The sequence below is a fragment of the Muscardinus avellanarius genome (assembly GCF_963383645.1).
Source record: "Muscardinus avellanarius genome assembly, chromosome: 6".
Taxonomy (NCBI): Eukaryota; Metazoa; Chordata; class Mammalia; order Rodentia; family Gliridae; genus Muscardinus; species Muscardinus avellanarius.
Window position 1 is genome coordinate 61,947,088 of NC_137791.1, and position 19,795 is coordinate 61,966,882.

Here is a 19,795-nt window from a genome sequence, read left to right on the forward strand (position 1 = left end):
CCTATTCCATCACTGCTGATCACATTTTCTGCCCTCACAGGCCCATTACACCCACCAATCTCAGGCTGCCTGGCTAATTTGTTTACTTATGGTCTATGCTCTGCCTTTGGAGATGGGCGGGTGCACTCCACAGGGCGATGGCCCTGACTTGCTCTACACTGCACCTCAGCACTCACTACTATACCTGGGCATAGTGCACTTAGACGGATGCTTACAGATGAATAAAATACAAAATCATTAAAAGCTACCTCTCAATGTTTTTATTAGATGTACGTTCCCAAAGTTTAAAAAGTAATGAACTATATGCAGCTTCTTGAACACAGATGAATTATTAGTTTCATTCATTTCAGGAACAGTTAAGTTCCAGTCAACAAGTTAAACTCCTAGGAAGCACAATTTCTTTATGTTCTTGCCTAATTCTAGGACCAACAATAAGAAATTATCTGTGGTTTCTCAAGAGCTATCTCAAAAATTTCTATAATGATAGGAAACTGCTATCTTTAAAAAAATTATTTTAAAGCAACCATAAAAATTAAGACAGGTGAAAGGGAGGATTCTGAAGAGACACAAGTGGGTGATTAGCATTTGAATTCAGCTTAATGTAACCCTAGGATCACTAAGAGTTTAAAATTACATCAGATAAACATTAAAAACAAATGGAAGAAAAACATTTCATGCGTATGTTATAGTTTTATTCCATCATCTAATTTTATGAAGATACTTTTTAATGTTGTAAGGCTCATTTGCTTTTTTTGCTTTTTTCACTGTACTAGAGAATGAACCCAGAGGTATTTTCCCTCTACAATATACCTGCAGCCCTATTTTAATTTTTATTTTAAAACAGAGTCTCCCTAAATTGCTGAGGCCCTTGCTAAATTGCTGAGGCTTGATATAACCTGCAATACTCTGTCTCAGCCTCCCAGGTTGGGAATTACCAACCACACAATTTTCAGGGGATTACAAGCGTGCACCACCACGCCAAGCTAAAACATTAGTTTTTAATATATTCATATTAATCATATCATTTAAAAACATTATTTTTTAAATATATTAATATTAATAATTCTAGTTTTCTTCCATCAATATTGTTATTTCCTTCAAAACATCTTCTAAAACTCATTCAAATAATTAAAATATTAAACTTTAATGAGTTTAAACATATATAATATAAATATCATCTATAGGAAAATGGTATAATTTTACATATTTCAATTTTCTCTTGTCATTTAATATACTTACTAAAAAGTATGGTTTTATGTTTTAATATTATTAATCATAATTTTTTAACTTCAAGAGATCTTATAAAATAATATAATTCTAACTTTATTTAGTTTTAATTTTAAGGTATGATGTACATGATAAAGTACTATTAATGTAATTTACTCAATAGGACTTATTCCAGGGGCAAAATGTTCATAGAAAAACATAAAAATAATAAACCCAGAGTTTGTACATTCCTGACGGTCCATCTTAGTTCACATATATAGCTAAAAACACAATAGTTAAATTATGTGAAAATTACAAAAACTTTTTTAAGTAAATATTTCTTTCTTTTCTTTTCTTTTCTTTTTCTGGACTGGGGATGGAATCCAGGGGCATTCTACCTCTGAGCTACATGCCCCCCCCTCTATTTTTTATTCTTTATTTTTAAAACAGGGTCTCATTGAGTTGCAAAGGGTCTCACTAACTAGCTGAGCCTGTCTGCAAACCACAATTTTGTATCAGCCTCACAAATACTGGGATTACAAGTGTGTGCCACGATACCCTGCTTTAAGCAAATATTTCTTACGTATAAATATTTTCAGACGCTTTCAAAATCTCAAAACATTTTCTATTGCTTCAGTATTCTTATAATATGATTCTATTCTTTCATATAAACGTGCTGTGCTGAGAGAATTATTTTGACAGTAACTTGTGAGGCATGCAAAGGGCCCAGTGTGGTGGTGCATGCCTGTAATTTCGGTACTTGTGAAGCTGAGGCAGGCAGATTGCAAATTCAAAGCCAGCACATGCTACGTTAGTGAGACCCCATTTCACAATAAAAAGTAAAAAGGATTCTGGGTGTAACTAGATGGTAGAATACTACTTGGTTCAAACCCCAGTACCAAACACAAAAATAAAGTGTGCAAAAGTACTCTGGTTGACATTTGGATCTGTAGTGTAAGACAGATTTCCCTCCCCAGTGGAAGTGCATCATCTCCAATCTCTTATTCTTAATAGCTTGATAAGGGAGAAGTCATTCTCTCTCTGCCAATCATTGAGCGGGAACATCAGCCTTCGCCTTCCTTTTACTCAGACTCACACTGAACTTTCATCACTGTCTTTCTTGGTTCTCAGGACTTCATACTTGAACTGGTATTATGCCATTAGCTCTCCTGGGCATCTAGTTAACCAACTGCAGACCTTGAATTTTCTCAGCTTCTATAATCAGGAAAACAGGTTATGTCTTTCAGGAGAACTCTGAGGAATACAGGAACATGCTATATAACCTGGAAGAAATCTCTTTTTCGCCAACATAAATCCCTGCTTTGCTCATTTGAATTTTAAATTAACTGTCATATATGTTGTTTTCTCCTTTAATAAACATTTATTACATCCCTATTATGTGTCATGTTTTAAATTTAAAAAAATTTATGAAGTCCCTATCCTAAAATCACAAGCAGGTACTTTGATACTACTATCTTAAAATGAAAACCATTGCCATTTTATTTACAGATTACATTTTATGTCATGGGATGCTGATATTTTATGCTACCTTTTTGCTTTCACTTGTTAAGATAATGTTATTTTCCAAATAACTTTGCATCTATTAATACCACCACTATTTTCTATAATAATGTGTAAATGAAATATTACTAACCAACATTCTGTTTGCTGTGCCATTTATTAATGTACCACAGCAATATCAAGGTAAATTATGTAAACTTACTTTTATGATGAGTATTTTTCAATTTGAGCTTATAATCCAATATACAATTAATACTAACTACCTGCAGAAAAGTGTTATGATGGAAGTCTATTCATAGATCCTGAAAAGCCAGAACCCATTGAATAGTTTAGGATATGAAACAGACAATTGGAAAGGAAAATTTCTTAAGATGGTCACAATTCAGATTAGTATTAAAAAACTATAAGCTTGGTAGCCAAAACCACATTAGTTAATTTCTCTAGTGTTAAAGCTAAGTTTTTCTACTGGGGTTTAACCCAGGGGCATTTTACCTGTATAATATAGCCCCAGCCTTTTTATTTTCAATTAATTTTTGTTTTGTTTTGAAACAGGCGCTCACTAGATTGCTGAAAGTCTCTCTACTTGTTGAGGCTGGCCTCAATCTGAGATCCTTGACTCAGCCTTCCAAATACTGGGATTATAGAAGAGCACCACGACACCTGACTGCTATTTCTTTATCTATAAAAACGAATAATGGCTGGGCTTGGTGGCGCAGGCTTGTAATCCCCGTGCTTGGGAGGCAGAGACAGGAGGATTGTGCAGGTTCGAAGCCAGCTGTGCTGGCTTAAGAGACCCTGTTTCCAAATAAAAATATAAAATAGGTCTGGGAGTGTAGCCCGGAAGTAGAAGGGCTTCCAGGAACTCCAGTACCACCAAAACAAACAAACAAACGAATAATGGCCACCGTAGAATTTACCATGATTAAATAGCATAACACACATAAGAAATTATAACAATGACTATCAGTAAATTTTAGGTCTTACATGTTTCTTCTCATAATGTATAGTACATATGTTTACAACTGAAAGAATGAAAATCCTTTACCATTAATAGGGACTATAGGAATGCCCTCCTCCAATGCTCCAAATAATCAAGTTAGAATACTGAGGAGAATTCTAGGGGGATATGGGTTAGGATGAACAGATATGATTTTTAAGTATATAGAACATAAAAAATAAATTAAAAAGGTGAAAAAGCTTTGCGCACTTTTTGTATGCAATGTGACAGAGCAAGAATGAAATTTTAGAGACAAGAATAAAATTAGGCTGCAGAGGTAAATTCATACTTCCATCATTAACTAACTGTATAGCTTTACATACATTATGTAAACTTCGAGAGCTCTAGTTTCCTCATCTGTAATATAAATGATAAGTGCCTACCTGTTGTGACAATTGAACAACATCACACACCTGAGGTGAACAGTGTCCAAAACACAAATAGCATATGTTACAAATTATCACACTTGTACTTGGTTACCGATAATCTATTTCATAGACTTCTCTGGCTTTAACTGTGCTCTTGACTTCTCTTTGAGTGATTGGCTATAGCTATACATTCAATATAACATATTTCATTTAAAGACTAGATGTTTTTTTCTATAATCAGTTTTCTCTGTAAAGCATGTTTTAACACTAGAGATCTGAGAATTGTTAGAAAGTACATGTGCTAAATTTACAAAATATTTCTATAATTTATTATATGCTGGGCCCTAGATGTATGACAATGCGCCAATAAAAATAAATAAAATAAAATAAACAAAGAAAAATAAAATAATGATATGCAAGATGGACAAGGTCCATCTCCTGGTGCTATATGTATTGTGAGTGTGCGTGCGTGTGTGTGTGTGCGTGTGTGTGTGTGCGTGTGTGTGTGTGTGTGTGTGTGTGTGTGTGGTACTGGGGATTGGACACAGGGCCATTCTTCATCTGAGCTACATCTCCAGCCTTATTTTATTTGTTATCTTGAAATAGGGTCACATTAAGCTTCAGAGGGTCATGCTAAGTTGCTGAGACTAGCCATGAACCTGAGATCATCTGGTCTCTCGGTCTCCCAATACTGGGATTACAAGCATGTGTCACCACACTCATTTTTAAAGTGCATTCACCAATTTACTGTGTTTTTCTCTTTCAATACTTACATATAGAACTTCAAAAACTATAAATTCAATCGTCATGAAATGACTAAATACATTCATCCACTTTATTCAAACCCAATATATAATGCACAGCTCCTGCCAATATTTCATTCAGCAAATGTAGACAGTGACAAGTTTTAAATTTTGTTATCTCTGACATATTTCTTGAACTAAAAATATATGCTGGTAGTATTGAAAAATTTATAAGTAAATGATATTTTCTACTACATGTGGGGAAACTACTACTTTCTAAAGATAAGATGAAATATATTTCCCCTGCAAAAATAAATAGGAAACAAGTGGTTTCAAAATAAAAAAGGGAAAATATTTAATATATACTTACATATAGAGATATAAGATTCTTGTGAATTACTATTCACATAGCAACCAATATAAGCAACAACTACAAGAAATTCTCCTTTTACTGTCCTCAACTCTGTATTAGATTTTGATAGTGTTTTCTGGCTTCATGTTTGCTGAAGGACTTATTAATTTTAATAACGAAATCTGTTATTATGTCTGTAGTTGAAATATTTATATGTAAACCTAACCTAGTAACTTATAAAAGAATTTTTCATTTTATCCACATTCAATATATTCTTTTAGTTTTTAATCCTGATCAATATATAGTTACTTAATAAAAATTTCTAAAACACACTATCTGATTTATATGGCAAAATCAGACATTTGATTTAATCTGAAACCCATGTTTTTGATAGCCTGTGTATGTGTATATGTACATGCATGTAAAAGAGAAGTGGAAAAGTCATCAGCTTTTCAAAAATAGAACACAGAGCTATTATGACTGTGAAACTTCTATTTATCACATTACTCCAGTATCTACTTGTCTCTCATACTCTTTTGTATACAAATGAGCCTCCCCCCCCCCAAATAAAAGTAAAATAACAAGCAAACAAACAAAAACAACACTTTGGAGAAATCCAATGCTTACTTTATCAAAAGTGCAAAATGTATAATAAGGCAAAGGTTAAAGTTTACATTAAGATTCCTACAATAATATATAAAGTAAATAGGTTCAGATAATAGCAAAAGGAGGGGGGTACTCTTCCACAACTTACCAACCCATATAATTCATCCTGCCTCATTCTTGGATTATCTTGGGCTTGTTCTTTATTTACATACTCATTACTTTTTCTCTTTTTTTATTTCAACTAGTCCTATGATAATGCATTTCAAATTTAGCTAATCATCCCATATTACTTGCTGGCATTTAAAAAAATATATATATATATTCAATAACCTATATATTTAATAATTGTTAAGTTGAACTACATGAAATTGACATTTCTGTAGTAAAAATTTAAATTACCAAATTCATGTGGCTCAAATATTTCCAATTTAACTTAGCCTAAAAAATTCTAAATTTCTTACTCTAATCACCAAATTTGTTCTACTTTTTGTCCTCTCTTCTCAATAAACTATACCATTATCCCCTAGCATATTCAACGTAAGTCAAGGAGCTACCCAGGATTCCACTTTTTCATTTCCACCCTTATCCAATTCCAGGCAGTGGAGGCCTCCTTGCTTCCCTTCTCACCTGTGCTTTCATTTCTGCCCCAGGACACACAGACTTACAAGAGTTACCTTCAGGTTTGCCATCCTTTATAGGATCTCACCCAGGCCTGCCTTCTGACCTTTCTGCCCATCACTCTGCCTTTCTTCATTACTGTAAGGGCACATTTGTCCCTTGGCCCTCTTTAACAACCCCTTTACACATTGTCAGTTGTCATATGACTACCTCTGTGGGGCCAATAAAATGTAGGTTGTAAATATTACTCATGCAGGAAGACATTGTCTGATTATGCAATCCAAAGAGCCTGCTTGGTCATATTCTCATACTCTTTCACTCCATTGCAGCTGAGTTTTCGACACAGCATTTATCATTACTTGATATTTTTATCATGTGTGTTCCCAACTAGCTATTGGGGTCTTTCCTAACCACCAAATAAGTTGCATGAAAGTGAAGATCCTGTCTATCTCACTCAATGCTGTATCCAGTCCCTGGAACACAAAGCACCAGTGGGAACTCAATAAAAAGGTTGAGAAATGAATGATTTACTACTGAGAACAAAGAAAAGAATCCGGATTAGAATACATTTTTTGGGGGGTAGTACTGGGGATGGAACCTGGGGGCTACACCCTCAGTCCTATTTTTTTATTCTTTATTTTATTTTATTTTATTTTGGTGGTACTGGGGTTCCTGGAAACCCTTCCAACTCCGGGCTACACTCCCAGACCTATTTTTACTTTTTTTTTTTTTTTTTTTTGGAAAGAGGGTCTCCTAAGCCAGCGCGCACAGCTGGCTTTGAACCTGCACGATCATCCTGTCTCTGCCTCCCAAGTGCGGGGATTATAAGCGTGCGCCATCACGCCCGGCTATTCCTTATTTTGAAAAAGGGTCTCACTGACTTGCAAAGTGTCTCAGTAAGTTGCTGAGGCTGTCCACAAACCATGATCCCGAATACATTTTTTTGGAATAGATTTATTACATGCTTTTGTAATAATGTACTGAGAATTAACTACCCAGTTTTTATTTATGTGTCTGGTGGGGAAAAAATATTGTGTAAAAAATAAGAAAACTTTGTATTTCAATAAGCGAGAGGCTAAAATCATAATTAAGTACAATAAACAAAGCAAAGAACTATAACCTATAGTTAAGTAGAAAGTCACAGACACATGGCAACAAACACTAGAATTTGAAATCAGAATTCAATGAGTTATAGTTTGATTTTGCTAATTTTTGACTATGACTTCCCAAAACGTTTGACTTTTCTAAAACTCAAATATCTCATGTGTAAAATGAGGATACACATACACATTATTTTTAACAACAAAATCTTGTTAAAATAAAATAGTGTTTTATGAAATACATCTGTAAAACTGAAGATGCTTAATAATGCCTTTTTTTCCTTCCAACCAATCCACAATCAGCCATAGGATTTTTTCGGTTCAATGGGTTTATAACACTAGTAAATAATTATGTTCCTTCCAGTGACAGGAGTAACTATTTCTGTATAAGAGAATATTTAGAAGACAATATTAATTATCTTCTCTGGAATTCTCATATATATTTATTCCCTTAGGAGAAAAGAAAAAGGAAAGGCACTTACTGAGTCCAATTTCCCAGACTATTGGAACATCTTAATTAGAGAAGTCTACCATTTCAGAGTAGAATATTATTACTATATTTGTCCAATTTAATTCTTTTCTTTACAAACACCAGAATGTAAAGAAGAGAATTATGAATTTGGTCCCAAGGAACTCAGTAATAGTGTCAAAATCAGAAACATTAAACAACTGTTTTAACTAAAAAAACTCTTCATATACAGATTAATATACTGGCTTGAAAATGTAATACAAATATTATCTTGATATACATTGGTCATTTGTGCAGAATTTCTCTGAACTTTATGTAGATAAAAACTATATTTAACTCTCATTTGTTGTTATAAAAGTACAAAATAAACCCAAGCCAACAAACATATCTTCTTCTGAAACTCTGATTTATGAGAAGGAAGCCAAATAGAAGTCAACAGGCCGGGCGTGGTGGCGCACGCTTGTAATCCCCGTGCTTGGGAGGCAGAGACAGGAGGATCGCGCAGGTTCGAAGCTAGCCGCGCGCGCTGGCTTAGGAGACCCTGTTTCCAAATTTAAAAAATGTAAAAATAGGTCTGGGAGTGTAGCCCGGAGATAGAAGGGCTTCCAGGAACCCCAGTACCACCAAAAATAAATAAATAAATAAATAAATAAATAAATAAATAAATAAATAATAAAAAAAATAAAAATCCTCACAGGCCAGCCACCAGATGAGAAAACTAAGTTAATCAGGGACAAAAACAAAAAGCAAAATCTGGAGAAATGTTAAAAAAAAAAAAATCAAGGGCATCCTACTACATATTAATCCTAAAAACAAAAGGATAATTATTCTTATAAATGCAATTCAAAATGGGTCAAACTGGAAAACAAGTAGGTCTTCTGTGACATTACAAATCTTCTGATTGGATTTTCTCTCCATAAATTTCAGAAAAATACTAATACTTTGAGCACATAAAATAATTAGCACCAAATACACTATCTTGGTAATTAAAAAAGAAGCTGTATTTACTGAACATCTTCTTTGTCCTGGAAGTTGCTTTTGCATCATTACAATCAATCCTCAGGAAAGGCATACATAAAGAGGTGCTATAATTTTTATGCTGAATGTGAAGAATCACAACTTAGGTGAAACTACTGGACTTGGCTGAATGTGTGGTGCTAATGATAGAGCTCTAATTAAACGTGACCCTACAGCTCATTCATCATTCACCTGTTCACAATTCCTCTAGAGTTTATACATGCTTCTGGATATTTCTGAGAAGCATTTACATTCTGTTCAATATCGTATCTCTTTCTGGTTAAAAATATCTGATAAATTTATTTAATAAAGGACCATTACTCAGAACTTTTACTGGAGAGAATCCAGCATTTTTTATTCTAAACTAGCAAAATGTTTATATTATCACATTAGACTAAACTTACCCTCAAGTTTGGAAACTCCATGAGGCCCTTAGACATCCTTCTTGCTCTATTTAGCAAAATGCTAGTTCATAATCTCTCCATTCAGAATAATTAGATGCTTAATGTGTAATATTTATTGGATAACCTCTGTGTATAGCTTTCCCTCATTAAGACAAAATGATGATAAAACTTTTACAAAGCTTACTTTCTAATTGGAGAAATATGATAAACTGTCCTGAAAATTCTCAGCATATTCAATGGTATAGTGAAACAACAGAAAACAAAGGAGAAATTTGAAAATTCACAGCTGTGATAATTATTATTTTCATTAGTGAAATAGTTAAGTAGCAATGCTAGGGAAACAAGAATTATGAAATAAATAGAAATAAACACACGATTTTTATGTGAAACATGAAAATACCAGAGAATGACATAATAGCAAAAAGAAGGTTCCATTTGTAAGAAAAATATGTATAGAATAATAATGTGTTTACTCCACTTATTTATATCACAATATAATAAGATATCATAGCAAAACTTTAGTGAATATTTATCCAATAATAATTAATAGTTGATTCTTTTCTCTAAGTTCAAATGAAAGGTAATAATATTATCAAGTTCCTATCAACTAAAGAACCAAGTGAATTTTAACTACTTTTAACTTTTATGCCATATTGTATAGTAGAAGGGGCCTGGGCTTTGGGGATGCAGAATCCTATATTTGTACCTCTGCTCATTACTTTTAAGCTGTGTGACCTTGGGAAAGTCTCCCACTGTGAGGAACTTCCATCTAAACATTACAAAGAGATTCTCTATAAAGTACATCCTATGGTAATGAAGCGTTTTGTTCATTGATAGCCTATCATATCACTTATTAGGCTCAAGTTTTGTCCATCCTTTTATTGTTTCCTTTATACTTTCATTTATTTATTATCTGCTATAGTTTGGAACTTAAGTGTCCTTCAAAAGATTAGATATTAAAAAGTTGATACCTAGAGTGGTGCTAATGGGAGGTAGTAGAAACTTTAAGAGATGAGGCCTAGTAGAAAGTTTTAGGTCACTGGAGGTATGCCTTAAAAGGGATTATAAAGTCTTGGTCTCCTCTTTCTCTGTTTTGATTCCTGGCATGACAGGAGCAAGCCCGGCATGCCACATGCTCCCATTGGTGAGGAGCTGCCCCCTCCACAACCTGAGTTCTAAAAGCAGTAGTTCCACCTGGTCAAAACCTCCACAGCTATAAGCCCAATTAAGCCTTTCTGTCATAAGTGATTACTTCAGGTATTTATTACAGTAACAGAAAGCTGACATTTTTCACATATTGTTATGTTCAACACAAGTTATGCATTTTTAACTCAATTATTTCATACATTTCTTAGTACTGGGGAAAAACAGAATACGTACAGTTAAAAAGCTTTAAGTGCTACATTCATTAAAGTTGGGAATATTATTCTTGGTCCACTACAATGCAATGCTTGGTTTTATTCAATATATATGTACACATACACACACATATATATGTTATATATATGAATTTATTTATATGTCTCAAACTTAAGTTTAGTGAATTTTAAACTTTTGTTAGAAGTTTCTTACAAAATGACTTCATCACAAGACATACTTCTTGTCCTATAATTATTTCTTACTCAGTTCCTGATATAGTAGCAATAGTTTATATAGAATCATCATCTATTTTCCACACTACAAAAATAATTTGTACTAAAGTATTTGTTTCTCAATGTTCATGTTCCTTCAAAATTCTTTTAAAAACATAATTTTTAAAAACATATCTACTACATTTATTTATGCTGAATTTTTTTACCATGTATAGTAAACTAACACCCACTCCCTTATTTCATCTAAAGGGGGGGGAAAGGACCCTGAGAAAGGACTACAAATACAAAGCAAATTGCCAAAGCAAGTATTGCCTTTACATAAAATAATTTTCTTACTTAATATAATAAAGAATAAATCATTTATAATAAAACTGTTTTATGTCCTAATTCCAAAAAAAAAAACTGTGCTTGCCAGTGGTAATTAGTACATGTAAGCAACAATAGACATAAATATAAAAAATTATTTACCACCTACTGTAACTTTGGCACCTAATAAGCCAGTTTGATCTAGGAATCATTAACTAGTATTTATCTTTTTAAATACCATGTTTAATACCTGTACACTTGTATACCTGTCTCCTACATATATGTGACATACACTATTTGACAATTTGTTGACCCACAATTATAATAGTACATGACTAAGAGGATAAATGGTAACATCTACAGAACACCAGAAACCAGTCATAAATAACTTTTTTCTCACTTAAACCACTGTACTGATTATAATAATGACAGAAAAATAAATGAATAACTAGTTATAAATGAATCTATATTCTTTATGTTCTTCAAGCCCCCAAGTCAATATTGTAGTTTAGTTTTGTTAAGGGAACTGTGTGCTATTTCTAGTGCAGACGCTGGGATTAGTTTTCTCACTTATTCACAAAAGACATCTGGGTGGTTTTAATTAGAATAGAGTCTATTGGAACTCCATGGGATTCTTCCAACAAGGAGGCAGCTCAAGTACTTAAAGTCTGAGTATCCTTACAGTGACACATATACATAGCCTTCCATTCCCATCCCAAGAGTGATAAGTGGTATATATAAAAGATACAGTGAAAAACAAGCATAGCACTACACAAAACAAAAACAATGTGACCAATCAGGATAGACAAGAAGGAGCTACTAATACTAAGATACATATAAACAACATATTATTAAAAGTCTTAACATGCTATTTTTTACAATTGTCAGTCATGCCATAATATTAGCTACAACCAGTGATTAAATGTAAGCCATCACCCACCAGTTTTGAATTAATCACCTCCAATTCAGAATGTACCTTTCAATAAACACATGCCCTGTGATCGATAATAGATGGAAGAGCTTCATGCACAATTCCTTTACAGTGAGCATCTCCAATAAAGGATGCTGAAGGAACAATGCAGGAGGAAGGGGATTTTGTTATGGTAGTATGAAGGTCAGCAGTTCAGGTGGGGATCTGAAGGAATTCCATGGAGCTCTACCCCAGCCACACAAGGGATCAAAATGCATATAGGCTTGCCTTTTAAATCATCAGCCTACTGATAACATTTCTGCCACCCCCTCTAAATAGAAACGTTTCTGACTCCAGAATTCTCTTAGTAGGCCTATGGGCCACCTGCTCAACCCCTCCCTCTTCCCCAGAAACCCCAACAAGCCCTTCTGCAGGCCCTCGCATGCTCTGGAAGGTGTGCCCATCCTCTGATGTACAGTCACGTGTTTGGTTACCCAAACTTGGCTTAATCTCTTGGCTACCAGCTTGTCCATGGACAATACGTCACCTATAGAAACTCAGCTAAACCTGAGAACTTCTATGCTCTCCAGTGGGGATGAACTGTACCTGTTCTAGAAAGTTTGAACCTCTCCCAAAGCTCTTTCCTTAATTTTTTCTCTCAGCTCTGGGGTACTGCTTTGGTTTTCTCTTATCTTATATTTGCTCTTTTGTCATAGTTTAATAACTTTTTAAATATGAAACTTTCTTATTTAATCTACTGTGTGGTTTCTATCTTTAGATCAGACTTTCTGATACATAATTCTCCTAAACTATGATTGTGACTCACATTTTCAAACAATTTCAAGCTTCAACTAAATAAATACTTAAAAGGTGAAATTAATTGGCTCCATATACAAATACTAGGTAAATTAGTAATTTTGAACATTTGTAAATAGTAGGGTTTACATTTCAAATATGTTGCAGTAAACCGAGCAAGCATACCTGTTGCAGGTTGGAGGCAAGCCTCAACAATTTAGCAAAACTCTGTGTCAAAATAAAATTAAACTAGGGCAGGGTGGTGTGGCTAGCTCAGAGGTAGAATTCCCTGGGTTTATTACTTAATACAAAAAATAAGTATTGCATCATTGATATTCATTACTGTGCCCATTAACACTTAAAGTGCAGTACATATATCAATATCTCTGAATTAGCAATATTTCTGGATGTAGACTTCAAAAATGGTATTTCTTATAAAGATTAACTCTTACAGGATTTGGGTGCATTACTTCTTAATTAATAGCAAAAGTGTGCATTTTATTATATAAAATAACTCCACAATATGTGATTTATTATTGAATGTTCTATTTCTAGAGGAAATCTATCAACATAATAATTAAAAAGAACTGTTTAAGAAGCCTAAATTCCTCATAGAGATTCATTACCAACAAAATAAATTCTAAACATGAATGTTAATAATGATTTTATAGGGACCATATTTTTCCAAACAAGGAGCCCTAATTATTTCAAGTATGTATATGTGGAGGGGGACAGGGTGTATAAGGTATCAATCACAGAAAAAGTCATACACAATCAACATAGCTGTTTCTAGGGCAGTATTACTTGGCAATAGAGAACAGATTTCTCCATGAGGATTTCTATTTGAGTTTAGAGATTTGGGGTTAAAAACTAAATCTGTAATGAGTCCTGCATTCTAGGCACAGTGTTTTATGGAATGCATTAGCTCTTACATTATGTTACTTTTGGCAAAGGTTGTTTTTCCCACTTGACTTTTCAGTACCATTTGTACAGTGCCAGACTGAGCTTTCTAAAGCCCCTCCAGCTTTACTTCATTAAGAACTTTCTGTAATCTGAAGGAAACATGTTGTGAAGAGCCTTAATCAGCCATCCAACAGAAGCAATGATTAATAGACCCCTAGACTCCTTGATCACTGCATGCCATTCCTGGAGTTTATAGCAGGATATCACCGTACCCTGCCACCCCATTATCCGAGATAAACAACTGAAGTTATATAAAGAACAAGGGCTTCAAAGAAAAGGTTGACTTCTTGAGCTATAGTAATTACTATTTTTTTTTACAAACATTGTATTTTGACAGCATTTTCCTTTTCTTATCAGCACCCTGGAATAATACAGGTTCTCATTACCAAAACCTCGGCCAAGAATACTCTGTTTCTGCTGTCTAAGGCTCTGATAAACATACAATCACTTTAACAAACACTCTAGGGAGCAGGACACATGATTTTGATTAAGAAAACTGTTGAATATTAACTAGCAGTGCTCACTGAGACAATAGCTGAACACCTTGTCCTTGAAAAACACCCCACTCTGAACCCTTCTCAGAAACAATGCTGGTGTTTGACAGCTGCCACTGCTCCAGAAGCCTAGGATGCAGCTCTTGCCACAGTAGTAGGCTTTCAATAAAATCACCATAATTAAGGTGCTGTCATTATTTTCAATTTAAAGTTCTCCTTGCACAGGTTAATAAATTCAGACATTTAAAAAATTTTTCCTGTGGTGGAATTCAGGCTAGAATTAGCCTATTTAATTCAAGCATAGGGAGTTGTGAGCCATTTCCATAGACTTCCTGAGTAAATTTTGCATTTAATTACTCATTTTCAAAATCATTGTTTAGCCTTATTTTAATTTCCCAAGAATTCAATTACCCGTGGTTTTTAATAATATGTACAGTGAAAGTCAAAAAATTTTTATTCTTTTTAATAAGTACTTAGTGTTTCCTTAAAAAAACTTGTAAAAAATACCCCTGCCTATCTGCTCAAAGAGGAACTTTGAATTGAAGTAGTTTCATACTTCATCTGACCAAATAGTTTGGAGCTTAAAAGGAAAAACATCTATCTAGGAAAAGAATTCTAAAAACAGTGCTAACAGTTCTCACACATCGTGTTAAAACCAAATGAAAACATTAAGTGCAGATGACAGATAGGATATTAAATACTCATAAATACTAGTAGTGATCTATGCCATTTGTCATCCTACAAACTTAAAAGCTCTTACTCAACAATTTAACTACATTAAGAGAATGTTAGCATCTTCATGCAAAGACAGGACGCATAATTCCCATTTAACACTAAAAACTAAAGAGGATCAGAAATGTAAAGCAACTACCTTTTTCTCTTCATTGGTTTCTCATACTTATTTCACCCACAGATACAGTTCTTTACAATACACTCTGGCAGGTAGTTCACAAATAACAAAACATACATCTATGTGCAAATGCTTAAAAAAAAGTAACATCATTGATTTGTTTCTTAAACATCAATAATTAACATGCATTTCTTTCACTGTAACTTTAAATTAAGAAGATAAGAAAAATGCATATGAAATATGCCTAAAGTCATATATAGTGTCATCCTCCCTCACAACAACAATATAACACTTTAGGATAATTTTATTTAAATATAAAAATCACATATTTACTTTTACTTTCTTGCATAAAATTATATTCCTTCTATAATTTACTAAAAACCAAAAAAAAAAGAATTTTGGATGCAAACTCATTCTAAAAATCTATACATTTGACCAGAAGCTCATCCTGTCTAAAATGTATGTATTTACATATTATATACCACTTCTGATATTCTTAATTTAAAAACAATCAAAGCTTTCATTTGTTTTTATTGCAGGACAGAAGGAAATATAAACTCTCATTGTACTCAAGCAGGAAAAATTATTGCATTATAAGAAAAGATGCCTTTGGTGAAGATAATTTGCACCACGGTTTTCATACAACTCCCTCCCACCTCCCCCCACACCTTGTACTGTCAGACCACTGAGAAATAACTGAAAAACAGAAGAGAAAAAAATAAAGGAAGAGAACTCTGGCTAAGAACTTCTAATTCTTTTCTTCCATATACTGTCTCAATTTAAAAATACAAAAAGGCTTTTGTTTTTAGTTAAGATGATAAAGAATTCAACAATGACATTCTTTTCTTCCAATAAAAAAAAAAATCATTTGGAGCCAGGCATGGTGGCACATGCTTTTAATCCCAGTATTCTGGAGGCTGAAACCAGTTCACAGATAGCCTCGGCTACTTAACAAGGCCCTTTGCACCTCAGTGAGACCCTGTTTCAAAAATAAAAAAGGACAAAAAGTAAGTCTGGAAGTGTAGCTCGCAGGCATAATTTATGCCCCTGCGTTCCAACCCCAGTATAGCCAAAAAAAAAAAAAAAAAAAGATTATTTGATCATTATTTGGCATTTCCTTAATGAGTAAAGGTTTGTAAAATTTTCACGTCATTTCTTTACTTTCTATTTGACACAACACAGCCCTCCTTGTCAGTAACCTTTGGAACTAGAATTAAAGAGAGTCCACTCCTACCAATAAAATAATCTTGTCCCTGAAATCCTTTCCATATTGAGGTATATGAATTATTGATAGGACTACAAGAATTGTTGTCTTTTTGAGCAATTATTTTTTTTTACAAAATCATACCAAAACCACCCTTACTTAATATCAAAGTCATACCAATACAGTTTAAATCTTTAAAAATTATTACAGTTCAATTATTGCACAAATACCTATATGTATTCATGATAATAAAAGTCACATGATTTTTATTATTTCTTTCAACCTAAAATATTAAGTAGAGTGATAAATTATTAAGACTAAGTTTTGTTCAATCTAAGATGTTTATGCTTATGTTTCCATGGCTGATGGTGCATTACAAGAGAGAAGGAAAAGAAAAAAACCTCTGGGAAAAGAAATCTCTAGGGCAGAAAGGAAGATAGAACTGGGTTGTGAATGTTTGGTTCAAGGCCAATTGTTCCAGATGCTGGGGACACTCAAACCATACCTCAGGTAGTCTTCCCTTCTAGGCTCTAAGGACTTAAGCTTGAGTCCTAAGGCAAAAGATCCATAGGCAATGAGCAAGTGAAATCTGAAAGCAGCTGCTTGTCTACAGGATCACCCGGGACATTCAGAGCCCAAGGCCTCGCAGCGCTGGCGCTGGCAACAGCAGGGCTGGCGGTGCTGGCAGCAGCACTAATGACAGCAGCAGTGTGGTTAGTGATAACAACCCACTTGGCAGCAGCAAGCGCCCCTTTAAACCCTTGCACATCAGCTCCCTGCACCTCGAGCATACACAGCCTGAGTGGATGGCAGCAGAGGTAGCAGACAACAGCAGTGCTGCTGCAGCAGCTGTGTCTTCTGTTCCAAGGAAGAGCACAGTAAAGTGGGAACGAGGCCAATAGGAAGGTGTAGGTGGCATGGTGATCAGGGAGGCATAGGCCTTACAAGTCAGCCATGGTTGGGGAAATCCACGCACTACTATTTATTAATTTAAATAGACTTTTTAAGTGATCTAAGGTGACATTGATCATATTATTTAACCTCTCTAATGCCACAAGTTTATTATGTATAAAATGAAAAAGTCCCTAATAGTATTTTTATGATAACCAATGAGAAAATTTACATAAGGAACCCAGTATAATATGTGACAGATAATAGGATCTGAATAAAGATCATTTTAAAATTAGGAAGTCAAAACAAAACTCTTCTCCATAAGAGCTCTGCCTTATTACCAGGAATCCAAAATTTGTTTCAAAGGAATATAAAATAATAGGTATTTTTCACAGCCTCAGCAAAATGTAAAAGTTTAGTTATTACTTTTCCCCTAGTTTTATGCACTGTGTAAACACCAGAGGTCTGGGAGTCAATGGATGGCCTTATGCCATATTTCTGATTTTCTAACTTCAAATCTTTACTGTAACCTTTTTCTTCCATTTATATTATATAAGCACAATATTAACAAGACACCATCACAATTTAAGATTAAGAAGTAAATATCAGCAATTTGTAATATCTTAATTTTAATATTCTAGAAATCATTCATACTAATTTGATACACATTAATAGGAGAGCAAAATAGAAGATTATTTTCCAAACTACAATAAGCATGTTTGATAGGTTTTCTACTCTACTTTTAATCATCTTCAATGTTAGTGTTATCGGCTAAAAATACATGTATGTTGCCAAGAGCTTAATTTAAACAGGTATCTTTTACTAGACACTAACACATTTCTATCTTTTTTCTGCTTAATTTATGAGATTTAAATAACTCTCAATAGTTACAAATATTAACAAGTGAAATAAATTTAAAGAGTGCAATTTGAATGTATTTTTCCAATAAGGAAGAAAATACAATTTTTTTTTCCCAAAGAATAGAGTTTGGAATAAATCTAGATAGGTCTTTTCTATTTCAAAAGGTAGAATCTCATGCAGTAAAGCTCAGCATGTTTTGTTAGAATTGTTGTAAAGTGATTATCCAACCCTGCCTGGAAGTGAGCAGGCTGCAGATCCTAACGTTATCTTATTGCAAAGTTGAAAGAGGCCTTACAGTTCTTCTAATCTGAACCATCTGTCAGTTTAATTCCATCAACCGCTTCTTGCTCAAGTCCTCCCAGAAGCAGATGCTGAACTGAAATTAGAAGTAAAAGATGATTATTGGGAGTAACACCTCTGAAAAGTAAAAAGGAAGGAAACAGGGTTATGCAGGGAAAGCCTCTGGACCACAAAGTAAAAGCCTTTGTGAGGAAAAAAAATAGGATAAAGAGAATTGGACAGGAAGAGCAGTGCAGGGTACACAATGCAGATCTCACTAAGTATCAAACCATCTACCATGGAAATCCAGTGTAGATACAACTTGTCAGAGAGTCCTGCATTGGCAGAAAAGGCCAGGCCACTAGGACTCCATCATGTTCAGTCATAGCTGGGAAATGATCGGGTAGAGCATAGCCTTAGCTTGAATGCTGCAAAGAACTCAAAAGGTTCTGCTACTAAGACTGTCAGCTAATTTTTCTCCCCACTCCCAAGAGAAAATTCTCTCCTGAAAGGAGCCCAAGGAGCTTGCCTGCATGCCTGCCACACAGAGCTTCCTCACAATGCAGCTACATGTGTTTACCCATGAAGGAACTTTCCATTATTTCTTGAATTCTCCACATCAGCCATATTCCTCTTACTATAGCATCCTTCAGAGAGCTGATACTGATTTGTGAGAGCTGCATTGAATTCCCTACATTGTTTTCTTCATCTGATTATTCTTTTCATTTCACTGGAAGCTTTACTTGTTCCATTTTAGACCCCCCCCACACACACACACACACACATTTCCCATAAATTTCCTTCCCTTTCCTAGAGGAACCAAAACCTCATTTTTGTTAAGGTGCCAATATGTTGGAGTAGGTATAGAACTGATAGAGACTAATACTCAGTCATCAGTGTACAGATACAAGGTAAATTTTGGGCTTAGTATGAATTTCAGATATCTACTTCTACTCAGCAAAGCACCTCAAAGATGAGTGACCTTAAATCACAATTGTTTAATTAATTATTACTCTGGAAAATGGTTCAGCTAATCTTCCTGCCCATTCCACTTGGCTCAGCTGGGCCTGAAATCCAAAATGGTGACACTCACATACCTGGTGCTTCTACTAAGATGAGTGAACAACTGTTGGCTAATCAGGCCGATCTCTTGCTTCTCTCCCCATATCCTTATATGGATAGCTAGCCATGTGATATGGTAGTTCTGGGTTTCAGAAGAGTGAAAGCAATAGCAACCAGGCCTTTTAAA